Source organism: Haliaeetus albicilla, chromosome 7, assembly GCF_947461875.1.
Source record: "Haliaeetus albicilla chromosome 7, bHalAlb1.1, whole genome shotgun sequence".
Classification (NCBI taxonomy): domain Eukaryota; kingdom Metazoa; phylum Chordata; class Aves; order Accipitriformes; family Accipitridae; genus Haliaeetus; species Haliaeetus albicilla.
Genome location: NC_091489.1, coordinates 4,724,369 through 4,731,874, shown reverse-complemented (window position 1 = coordinate 4,731,874; position 7,506 = coordinate 4,724,369). Strand labels below are relative to the sequence as shown.

Genomic DNA, 7,506 nt, shown 5'->3' with positions numbered 1-7,506 from the left:
TGTGACCTGCTGGGGTGGCAGAAGGAGCCGGAGGAGCCCACAGAGGTTGCAGCAGTCTCCCTGCCTGACTCCATCCTGGGCATGATGTTCCATGTCCCATCGTTGCCTCTCTCGAGTTTGTCACTGCTTTGAGGTGACAGGACAGCAGGATATTGCTGGGATAGCTTGTGGGGCTAATCCCTTGGGAAGCTGGGTCAGCCTTCCTGTGACTGCATGCTGGGATGTTGCTGGGGGGGGACTAAAATTCTCTGGGGGAGCCAAAGCCCTCTGGGTTGACAGGGGATGGATGGAGAGCCCTGCGCTGGTTGCAGACCTTGCTTTATGCAGCTGTGGTTTTGTACCACTGGGGTTATTTGAGCCCTTCCCCTGCCCCTTGCTAGGTCCCTGGGACGTTCTGTAACTGCTGCTTGGTCTGACCAGGTCATTTCTCATCTCGACACTGAAGATGTGAGGCAGAGCAATGGGGTGGAAGAGGAGAGGGAACCATGCAGGGGATGGGGATGGGTCCCAGGTCCTCTGAACAGCCACACAGAGAGGCCTTGGTCTGAAGGGAGGCATGAGGTTTAGTTAATCCTGTGGCCCAGCCCAGCCCAGATGGGTCTACAGGTCTTTGCAAAGCCCCTGGACCTCAGGCTGATTCCGTGCCCCTGCTCGGGGGGCGGAAAGGCAAGGGAGCACTGCAGTGAAGCGGTGGTTGAGCTCCCCGAAGGCAGCTACTGTGGGGACATGCTGTGGCTTTCTCCCCTCCTCCCTGCCCTGCTTTAACCCATGCGGGGGGGCTCAGTGCCAAAGCTGCTCCTTGCTGTTATGCAGGGGGCAGGGCCAAATCATTCCCACGCTGGGGTTAAGTGCCTTGGAGGAGTGGCAGCCTCCTTCCCCGTGCTGGGGACCTCAGATCGTGCAGCTGCCAAGTCCCTGATCCGCCCCCAATGCCCTGTTTTATGTGGTCACCGAAAGCAGCTGAGCAGAGAGGTCCGTGCAAGGTGGAGGATTTTGCCCTGACCTCCTCGGAGCCACGGTTTCCCTGTCCCATATGAGGTCTGGGGATGCTCAGGCAAGGGGGGATGCCAGAGGGGTTTACGGGCTGAGTCTGCTCTCTGCATCCCAGGGATTTTGGCACTGGGGCCATACAGGGTCTGGTATGAGTCCCTTCACACTTCTGTGCCTCAGTTTCCCTGCTACAAAGAACAGTCATAAGTATTTCCTGCCCTGGGGAGGTTTAAGCATCTTTGAAATTGTACTACTGTGTGATTTCCTCAGGATACACCACCAGAAAGGAATAAAATCTTTCTTTTTTTGCTTTAAAGGGAGGCATAGGCAAAAACCTCCAGGTTCTTTCTATAAATATTTGAGAAGTTCAGTAGTTTGAAGCAAATTCCTCCCATTTTCCTCCCACTGACGTTTCCTACCTACATGTCTACTGTGCAGCCAAAACCAGAAATACCCCATTGCCTCCCATAACGTGCTGGGAGCAGCAACAGCTCCTAGTATGATGGAGTGACAACAACAAGGACCATACCCTGCACATGGGGCAAGTTTTGGTCCTTGTACAAGCTCGTCCATCACCAACAGTCCCAGAAACTGCCTTTTATCCAATATATGGGTGAGAAAAAGACCCCCAGAGTTATGCAATGGGAAAAGTGGCAGCTCCCAGATTTACAGACGCTTTCTGCTGATGTCCTACAAGGAACAGACTTGTGTGTCCCCACCATGGGTCAGTTTGATTTCTCTGCCAGGTGCTTTGGCAGGAGCTAATAAAGATCTGCTGGCTACAGAGAAGGGGAAATGCCCCAGGGAGCTTTTTTCATCATACATACAAGTGATGTCACCAAAAGGTGATGTGCTACATGTTCAATTTGGATTTTTCTAAAGCGGGCTCATTTTTGGTGGAAAAGAAGCTGGAGATTGAAAAACCAAAGAAAGAAACCCAAACAGAAGCATCTGTATTCACATCACTTTTTTTTTTCCTTCTCCTCTTGGCGGTCTGCTCCGACTGACATGACTTTGCTTTCTGTAGCTGGAGAAGTGTGTGTATTCTCAGCCTTGTTTGATTAAAATTACTTCAATTCCTCACACAAGGACTTTTGGGGCATGTTTATCTTTTGGAAAAGACAACCCCACTTTCCATGGGACCATCCTCATGTTGCAGTGGGCTCAGCATCCCACTGGCCACAGAGACACCTGGGGCAGCTGGTGGCTTTTTTGTCTCTTCTCTACCCCAAGTCCCCATGCCCATAGCATGGAGGTGGGATACAGGCTCTCAATGAAGGTATCAACACCATCTCATATAAGGGGGGTGAGGAGCACTCCGTGTGGGTCTCCCACACAAGTACCATCAGGGCTAGAGAAACTCTTCCAAGTTTTCCTTGATGTTCCCTCTCACCAGCTGAGCTAAGACGAAATAAAAATGTAATGTGCTTCGCAGCAGGAGGAAGGGCCAATTAAACTCAAATTTAATTTCATACATCAATGTTTACAAGTGAAATTCAGACACAAACATCTTTCTGGTCAAGCTCTTCCATTGCAGAATTAATTTGTTCATCACACAGAGCCTTGGAGAGCACTGTAATTTGGTAAGCACCATGCACATAAATAATAATTACAGGTTCCTGCTGATTACATGATTGTATTTAAAGTTATCAAGTAATTCTGAGATTAATCACCTGCCAATCCTGTGCTCTTGACAAAGTTGTAGCCTCTTGAGATAATCCTGCATTAACCCTTGATGTTATCCTGGCACCTCTCAGGGCTGGGAGAGGCAAAGTGGGACACTGCAGTGCTATGGGACATCCCAGGCTGGGACTGAGGCAGACTCACAGGAGCCTCTCCAGCACATAGAGATGGAATTTAATTTAACTTCTTTATTTGATTAACACATGAAACCCACCATGGAGGTTGCCTCCAGCCCTGGAGTCGCTCTCCAGCCTCAGCCCTACTACCTGGGGTCAAAGCTTGGGGGTCCTGACTGCCCTACACTACATCCCCAGCAAACCAAAAGCCAGCAAAGCAGAAAACCTGCCATCCAGAGCCTGAATGGAGGGAGAGGAAAGCTCATGATCCTGATCCTCTGTGGAGGATCTGAGCTTTCAGCCTACTTTCCAGCCAGGCTGCCCTGGGCGAACATCCCCCTGCCAGAGCCAGGACCTCCCAAGTCCTGCTCCACCACCATGGGCATGATGCACTGTCCATCAGTCAGAGGGTTTATAGCCTGTATTTAAAGCTAAGCCGGATCATCATTCCCCTTCCTCCATCCTGGCTCAGACACGGCATTTCTGTCTGCTTGTCCACAGCTTTGGGCCATTCCTGGATGTTTAACCCTCTCTGTACTGGCAACGATCCTAGAAGGGGTGGGAGGTGGGGAGGGAGAAGAAATCTCATGGCAGTTTATAGCCCGATGGCAGCTTTCAGCACCATCCGCCCCAAGATGCCTCTCGCCTGTGATGTGTCGTCCTTCCAGCACTGCCAAACCCCCGAATAAATATTTCATCCTTTAATTCCGATGCCCTCTCTCTCGTTGCTCTCCCCCCAGCACAAGCCTCCTGCTGACATTTGTCACTACAGCCACAGTTAAATGGCTTTCAAAAGCACGTGGCGGTGAGAGACAGACAGCTCTCTGTCACCTTCATGAAATTTTCAAAGGGCTGTATTTTTCCAGTTTGGAGGAAATCTAAAGATCAGAGATGCAAGTGAGGCTTCCACAGATCCCATAGGAGAGCCTGTCTGTCCAGTCCTGGAGAAAAGGCTTTTCTGGGCGCTCCTTGAGGAGCCCCAGGACCATGCCAAAGGCAGCAGAGGTGTGTGCATCACACAACGTGCTGGAGATGCGTATCTGCAAGGAACAGTGAGGGGTCTGTCCCATGACCAAGAGTCACTCATGCTTGTGACTCTCGATCTACCCACAGTGGTCACCCACAACCGAGCCCATCCTCCCGACAGGATCCCTCAGCAGTGCTCCCATGGGGATGTGCACCAAGAGTTGTCCAGATTTTCCAGGTTTGTTTGGAAATCGTTTGGTCCCTTGCAGTCGCTGACAGCCTGCTCCCATCGCAGCACCAGCAGAGCCCCGGCAAGCACCACAGCCGAGCTCCGCTGCCCTGCCCTCCTCCCTGTCAGGCAAAAGTTTCCGTTGGAAACTATTGCTTTTAGGCTGCTCAAATCTGCTGCTGAGCCTCCTGCTGGTAGGGGAAATTGAGGCATGGATTTGCACTGTGTTGCATAGGGAGATGCTGGGCTCTGCCTGCTGAGCACTATCCCGCCAGACACCTCTGCTGCAGAGCATCCTCCAGCCCCAGTCATCCAGGTCTGAGACCTGCTCCAGGAGACATCAGTGTGATGGGGGGCTCAGGACCCTCCTCAGCAGCCCGCAGCGTCCTTGTGGCCCGGAGGGAACAGCCCCAGCAGGAGGTACCCCATCCTGACCCAATCAACGATCCCTCAAACACGACTGCCTTCTGCTCTGACAGCAGCATCCATTTCCAGCCAGCTTGCTGATATATTGAGCTGCCCTTCCTGGCTTTCACAGCAGGAGACCCTAATTTTGAGTGCAGCAGAAGGGTCACAACTTCCCTCACTCAACGCTATGCCCGTGGGGACCAATGCCCAGTGGGGTCCCCCAGCAGTGTCGGTGGCAAGTGCTTGACATCCAGAGGTCCATCTCCTCTCACAGTCCCTGGCTGCTTCATTTGCTGTCTCCCCACTTTTTGCACGGAGGCAAATCACAAATGACCTGCCCTTGCCAGCACACGGTGTCGGTGACACAGCCGTCACAGCTCAGCCAGCACAAAGTCTTTGGGGTTTGTCTGATGAGCGTGGCTGAGCTCTGATCACAGGGTGTCAGGGCTCATGGCTCGGTCCCAAAGGACCGTCTCCAACTGCCAAAGACTATTAGCATCTCTCTGCTTCCAGAAGGGCTTCAGCTTTACTTGAGGTGAAACCAGCCTTCAGGAGAGCAGATGATCCAGCTGTGTTGCAACTAGGAGGGTTCTCCTGTCCAGTGCTTGCAGCTCTGGGGGTGCCAGGTGATGGCTTCGAGGCTGGATGAGGTCCTTCTTGCAGGAGCATGACTTCAGCGGGGTGGCTGGAGAGTCCCAAGGAGCTGGTGGCTCTGGAGAAGCCTGTGGGTATGTGAAATAAGGGACAAAAAGGGGAGCCCTGGCTTAAGCACTTGCAGCATTCCTGATTGCAGAGGGCTTGTTGGCACAGCAGGAGCCACAGACCTGGAGGAACACAAACGAGGAAAACTGCAGCCTGAGAAGCACGTGAAATACGCTGCAAACACAGAAATAGGATCTCAGTACAAGCCAAGAAAAAGCAGTGTGACTGTGCCTGCTGGTTCGAAAGGAAAATAAGGTGAGACATTCAGGAAAAGCCTTGGATTATAGGCTAGAATGATTACATCATTGTTGAAGTTTGACCAGTGCTGCATCACTAACCCAAAGCCATGGTAATAGAAATGCTTATGATTCTGATGAAAATTATTTGGGTGGCTAATGAGAGCTATATTTTAATGCATTAATATGGTAAAGATGTGCTTAGAGACTGCAGATTGACTAAGCAGATAAAATAGCCCTTTTTTTGCTCAATGGGGAACGGCTTGTTCCATAGAGCTTTCCACACAGGGATCTTTCTGGCTGCTGCTTTTGTGCCAGGCGGTGCTAAGGGAAACTCATCCGATTACTAGCGATAAAAAAAAAATGCAAGCTGAAACCAAGCAAGCTCGCACATGGTGACAGGGAGATGAGCTGAGCCACCACAGCTTCTCGCCTGCATGCCCTTGAGACCGATCGCCCAGCCTGGTTGAGAGGAGCCCACAACCATGATTTCAGGGCAGCCTCCGACCTGCGTTGATGTGTCCTGTGTGGGTACAGCTTTGAATTAGCTGCTACCTCCCCTCCCTGCTGCACGGGTGTTGCTGGGACTGCCAGTCCCTCGCTGTGATAGCTGGGAGATGCCACCATGTGCTTTTTCCCATTCACCCTCAGCATCCCCAGGGATGGCCTGGATCACCAGGCAGATTCCAGCATTTCTGTGTTTCTGGTCCATCTCCCCAGGCCAGTTGAGACTTGACACATGCATTATAAACTGGGGATCTCAGCGCATCTCACTGCCTCCCAGAGCAGCCCCACTGCTTCCACGCAGCATCAGGTGCTCCCAACATGATTGAGTCCACCTGGGAGATTGTCCCCAGCTCCTTGTGGAAACTGTCATTAGCTGCTGTGTTTCAGTGGCAGGGAGGCATTTAACCCCTTCCCTCCTTGGTGTTAGCCCTTGCACATAAACCCACTAAAGATGAAGATGGTTCAAATCACATATTTTAATTCAGATCAGCTTACAAATGCTTCATCCATCTCTTTTTACCCCTAGGGGAAAGTTTTTTTGCTTAAACGCTAAATTCAGGTCGGCTGGTTTTGGTTTTTTTTTAAAGAAGGTGTGTTTCCTGCCCCTAAAATTTCTGATCTGTGTGTAACAACTCCCATGCTTTTCTATTTCTTTTTCTGGAAGCAGTGCCCCAATACACTGTGTGATAGCAAGGAACAAAGCCTAGCCCAGTCCCCAGAGATTTTCTCCTATAAAAGCTGCATCTCAGGCATGTTACACCCAAACTGCGTGGAGAGATTTGAAGGCCCCAACACAACCCAAATCATCGCAAATCCCAGCCTGGCAAAACAAGACACAAGTCAAGCACCACTGGAGAGGAGGAAGTGTGGAGCCAATGCCGTGGCAATCGAGGAAAATCTATGCAAAATGGGTAGCAATTAAATGAGAATTAACCGGGTTGCAAGAGGAGAAAATTGCTTCTTTCAAACCCTCTTGATTATAGAGCTGAAATGGCCCAGAGCTCCCATGGTTTATCACTGGCGTGAACAGATGAAGAGGCTGTTAATCAAGATTGTCAGAAGCTTTCCCAAAGTCAAACATCCTTGCTGGAGTGAGGGCCTGGCAAGGACCTTTGCTTTGCTGCAGCTTCATCTGCTCAGCTATTAACCACAGAAGCGCTGGCCGGAGAAGGTGGACAGCTTGTTGGTTTCTCCAGAAAAGGGCTGGGGATTTCACGCTGGTGGTCAGGAAGGGGACACCTCTGCTGGGGTGGGATTGAAATGGACCCTCCGCAGCCTGTCCCCATCCTGCACAGCCCTTCTCCTTCCCTGACATCCCAAAAGGCCAACACTGTCCGCCGTCAGTGCTGTGGTGCAGCAGGCAAACAGGGTGTTTTGTGAGACTGTCTCAGCAAAAGCCAAGCCTTGACATGGGTTGATAACCTGCCAAGACAGACGGGGCCCAGGGAATGGCCGGGGGTGGGCAAATGTGTGATTCCTCCCCCCGTCCACCCTCACGCCCCTGGCATGGCGACCAGATGGACAGTCACCTCTGACATCTGCATGGTCCCAGGGAATAAAAGTCTTTGGGAAAGGACCTGCATCCAGCCAAGGTCAGATCTGGTCCTCTGACCCCCTAATAGGATAGACCCCAGCTCTGCCAGTCCCACAGCTCTGGGAAACAGCTGGG

At 51.6% G+C, this 7,506-nt stretch overlaps 1 protein-coding gene across 1 annotated transcript in view; it reads right to left on the bottom strand.

Moving 5' to 3' along the window:
- FTSJ3 (FtsJ RNA 2'-O-methyltransferase 3) overlaps positions 1–7,506 on the bottom strand; it is an 801,657-nt gene that overhangs the window by 698,506 nt on the left and 95,645 nt on the right. The window lies entirely within an intron of this gene.